Below are 5,000 nucleotides of genomic sequence, written 5' to 3' on the forward strand. Positions count from 1 at the left end.
ACAGAGATACAACAGTTTCGACTGGAACCGGATTAAACGTATACACGGCGCTGATTAGTAATAGATAGAGCCATCAGAATACAGATAATGTATACAACTGTCCGTATACATGCTGAAAGACTCTGCTCACAATCACAACCACACGTCAGCCACACACCCTTATCACGCACTACTCTCTGCCTGTAACACGCACACAGACAATATGTAAGCACCAGCATGGAACAACACCCAGTGCATCCTCTCCGCCACATTAGACAATCCACACTGTCATAACCAGACTGGGAGGTCCACTCAGAAAACAGAATATCCCACCCACCCGACAACCACCATTGCTCAGCCAAGCCACCAACACCCACACATGTCCTACACAGGGGTGCACCCAACATCACAATACTGCCTCCTCTCACAGCACACAAACAATGGCAGGAATGAAAGACACAGGTCTGCCACAAGCATGGAATGAGAGCGCCGCCTGTCATGAGCCAAAGGTGCATCCTGACGTGGCAAATCAGATGATGCCGCAGGCATCCACTTACTATAATCACAATCAACAAACCGGCCGCCCCGCCCCCCATTAAACCTTTCCTTACAACAATGTGTACCTTAACCTAACCTATATCGTACCGTAACCTAACCTATATCGTACCGTAACCTAACCTATATCGTACCGTAACCTAACCTATATCGTACCGTAACCTAACCTATATCGTACCGTAACCTAACCTATATCGTACCATAACCTAACCTATATCGTACCGTAACCTAACCTATATCGTACCGTAACCTAACCTATATCGTACCGTAACCTAACCTATATCGTACCGTAACCTAACCTATATCGTACCGTAACCTAACCTATATCGTACCGTAACCTAACCTATATCGTACCGTAACCTAACCTATATCGTACCGTAACCTAACCTATATCGTACCGTAACCTAACCTATGTCGTACCGTAACCTAACCTATGTCGTACCGTAACCTAACCTATGTCGTACCGTAACCTAACCTATATCGTACCGTAACCTAACCTATGTCGTACCGTAACCTAACCTATGTCGTACCGTAACCTAACCTATGTCGTACCGTAACCTAACCTATGTCGTACCGTAACCTAACCTATGTCGTACCGTAACCTAACCTATGTCGTACCGTAACCTAACCTATGTCGTACCGTAACCTAACCTATGTCGTACCGTAACCTAACCTATGTCGTACCGTAACCTAACCTATGTCGTACTGTAACCTAACCTATGTCGTACCGTAACCTAACCTATGTCGTACCGTAACCTAACCTATGTCGTACCGTAACCTAACCTATGTCGTACCGTAACCTAACCTATGTCGTACCGTAACCTAACCTATGTCGTACCGTAACCTAACCTATGTCGTACCGTAACCTAACCTATGTCGTACCGTAACCTAACCTATGTCGTACCTTAACCTAACCTGTATTGCGCCTTAACCTAACCTGTATTGCGCCTTAACCTAACCTGTATTGCGCCTTAACCTAACCTGTATTGCGCCTTAACCTAACCTGTATTGCGCCTTAACCTAACCTGTATTGCGCCTTAACCTAACCTGTATTGCGCCTTAACCTAACCTGTATTGCGCCTTAACCTAACCTGTATTGCGCCTTAACCTAACCTGTATTGCGCCTTAACCTAACCTGTATTGCGCCTTAACCTAACCTGTATTGCGCCTTAACCTAACCTGTATTGCGCCTTAACCTAACCTGTATTGCGCCTTAACCTAACCTGTATTGCGCCTTAACCTAACCTGTATTGCGCCTTAACCTAACCTGTATTGCGCCTTAACCTAACCTGTATTGCGCCTTAACCTAACCTGTATTGCGCCTTAACCTAACCTGTATGGCGCCTTAACCTAACCTGTATGGCGCCTTAACGTAACCTGTATTGCGCCTTAACGTAACCTATATTGCGCCTTAACGTAACCTATATTGCGCCTTAACCTAACCTATATTGCGCCTTAACGTAACCTATATTGCGCCTTAACGTAACCTATATTGCGCCTTAACCTAACCTATATTGCGCCTTAACCTAACCTATATTGCGCCTTAACCTAACCTATATTGCGCCTTAACCTAACCTATATTGCGCCTTAACCTAACCTATATTGCGCCTTAACCTAACCTATATTGCGCCTTAACGTAACCTATATTGCGCCTTAACCTAACCTATATTGCGCCTTAACCTAACCTATATTGCGCCTTAACCTAACCTATATTGCGCCTTAACGTAACCTATATTGCGCCTTAACGTAACCTATATTGCGCCTTAACGTAACCTATATTGCGCCTTAACCTAACCTATATTGCGCCTTAACCTAACCTATATTGCGCCTTAACCTAACCTATATTGCGCCTTAACGTAACCTATATTGCGCCTTAACGTAACCTATATTGCGCCTTAACGTAACCTATATTGCGCCTTAACGTAACCTATATTGCGCCTTAACGTAACCTATATTGCGCCTTAACGTAACCTATATTGCGCCTTAACGTAACCTATATTGCGCCTTAACCTAACCTATATTGCGCCTTAACGTAACCTATATTGCGCCTTAATGTAACCTATATTGCGCCTTAATGTAACCTATATTGCGCCTTAATGTAACCTATATTGCGCCTTAATGTAACCTACGTTGCGCCTTAACGTAACCTACGTTGCGCCTTAACGTAACCTACGTTGCGCCTTAACGTAACCTACGTTGCGCCTTAACGTAACCTACGTTGCGCCTTAACGTAACCTACGTTGCGCCGTAACGCAACCTACGTTGCGCCGTAACGCAACCCACGTTGCGCCGTAACGTAACCCACGTTGCGCCGTAACGTAACACACGTTGGGCCTTAACCCAACACACGTTGGGCCTTAACCCAACACACGTTGGGCCTTAACCCAACACACGTTGGGCCTTAACCCAACACACGTTGGGCCTTAACCCAACACACGTTGGGCCTTAACCCAACACACGTTGGGCCTTAACCCAACACACGTTGGGCCTTAACCCAACACACGTTGGGCCTTAACCCAACACACGTTGGGCCTTAACCCAACACACGTTGGGCCTTAACCCAACACACGTTGGGCCTTAACCCAACACACGTTGGGCCTTAACCCAACACACGTTGGGCCTTAACCTGCTCTGTAATTGTCATACGACGCGTTAAATTAGTGTAGTGTTGCCTAACTGCAACCCCCGCAATATAGTTTGCTACTCGCACTGCCCGGTCCCCAGTGTATCGCTTCATGTTAAACACCTTGCAGCTATACACTGTAATGTGGATGGCAGCAGGACGTACATGCTCAATGCCCTTTGCAGTTGTTCATTGGCATTTGCAGTTGTTCATTGGCATTTGCATGGCGAAGCACTTAGCCTACGCTGTGGTACGGCCTGTGTCAACTGTCCGCTGATGTTGTACGTCCAAATCACACACTGTACTGCACATTGGTCCTCATGTACTGAATGATACATCGTGGTACATGTGACCGTACAACGACTGCGCCAACAACGGCGAACCATGCGGTCCAAATGTTGTGCACTCAGCTACGTGTCGTCTCCCTATAAGAGCTGGATTGCAGTGTGGTATGCCCTGGATGGCGATCAGCATGAGCCGTCTGTTGATGTAGTGGCGCGTGTTGTCAGACGTAGTCGTCTCTTCTCACACACCGTGATAGCATGGTGCACTGCGTTCCACATCTGCGACATGCGACAGAGGCCGGTTGACAGTCGTTCGCGCAATGGACATCGCATACGTACGGGGGCCACCTTCCACGTGTTCGCGAAGCGTGCACATGTTGTTGCGTGTATGTGGGCAGACATAGTGTGTCGTGACACCTGACACAGGCATGCAACAATCGTTGAATTTGCAAATGGCGATGGACGCCTACGTTTGCTGGTGACGTTACGCAAATGAACAACTGGTAAACCGTTGTGGTGCGGTTGTTCTCGCTAGAGGTGAATCAGTGATGGCGACGATCGGTTGAGCTACCAACCGGTTGTTCCAGCGATACCCACCATGCCCACGAACGTGAATGGCATCTGGGTGTGAAGCGATACGCGGCGGTGGCTGGGTGGGACCGTCCCCGGCCGGTGAGGGGGGGCCTCCCGGCGTGCTGGCCGCGCGGTGCGTGGGCGCACGCGCTACAGCCGGCTGGTGGGGGCGGCCAGTGGCAGGCGCGCCGGCCGACGGAGGCGGCAGGCGGCGCAGCTGCGCGCCGGCGCACCCTGCACGCGGCGCCGTGCGGCCAAAGTAGGTCCTCGCGGGCCCGGTGCGAAGCGCGGTGGACATCTGCAGTGTGCTGGTCCGATTGAGGACTGTGTGCGCTGAGGATGCGCCGCCGCCCGGCGCTCGGCGCCGCGACGCCGTCTGCTGCTCGGTCGCCTCTGCGGTTCTCGCAGGTGGTTTGTATCGCAGCTGTGCGGACGTGTTGGCGCGTGCGCTGTGCTGGGAGAGTTCGCTTCGGCACCCAAGTGGGGCTTTTGTCCTTCTGTGGCGCTGGCGTTGGAGCTGCCGGTCACCGTAGGTGGCGCGTGTTGTCTCCCGCCGGCAATGCCACGACAGCACGCTCCCGGGCCTCTGTCGGCAGCGGCAAGCTCAGTTGGGAGCACGGGTGGTCGCACCTAAAGCGTCTACTCGCCAAACTCCGGGCGATTGCGCCTCTCTCGAACCCGACCAAGTACTTAGGACGGCGCTGCGCGCCGCCGGGACCTGAGAGGGTTTCGAGGTGTATGGTGCAGGGGAGCTCAGCCTCCTCCTGTTTGCAGAATAATTGAGCGGACGCTTGCGTGTTCGCGCGGGCCCCCGGGACACACTCCCGGGCGGCCGGCTGCTCAGCTCTAGTTGACGCAGCTCCCTGGTTGATCCTGCCAGTAGTCATATGCTTGTCTCAAAGATTAAGCCATGCATGTCTCAGTACAAGCCGCATTAAGGTGAAACCGCGAATGGCTCATTAAATCAGTTATGGTTCCTTAGATCG

The 5,000-nt window shown here is 50.8% G+C and overlaps 1 non-coding gene across 1 annotated transcript in view; it reads left to right on the forward strand.

The window, feature by feature from the left end:
• The first annotated feature begins 4,874 nt into the window (after positions 1-4,874).
• LOC124590612 overlaps positions 4,875-5,000 on the forward strand; it is a 1,910-nt gene continuing 1,784 nt past the window's right edge. Inside the window, exon 1 of the ribosomal RNA XR_006976670.1 lies at positions 4,875-5,000. This exon is cut by the window's right edge and continues 1,784 nt beyond it. This is a non-coding gene — a ribosomal RNA (small subunit ribosomal RNA).

This window comes from Schistocerca americana, unplaced genomic scaffold (genome assembly GCF_021461395.2).
Source record: "Schistocerca americana isolate TAMUIC-IGC-003095 unplaced genomic scaffold, iqSchAmer2.1 HiC_scaffold_77, whole genome shotgun sequence".
NCBI lineage: Eukaryota > Metazoa > Arthropoda > Insecta > Orthoptera > Acrididae > Schistocerca > Schistocerca americana.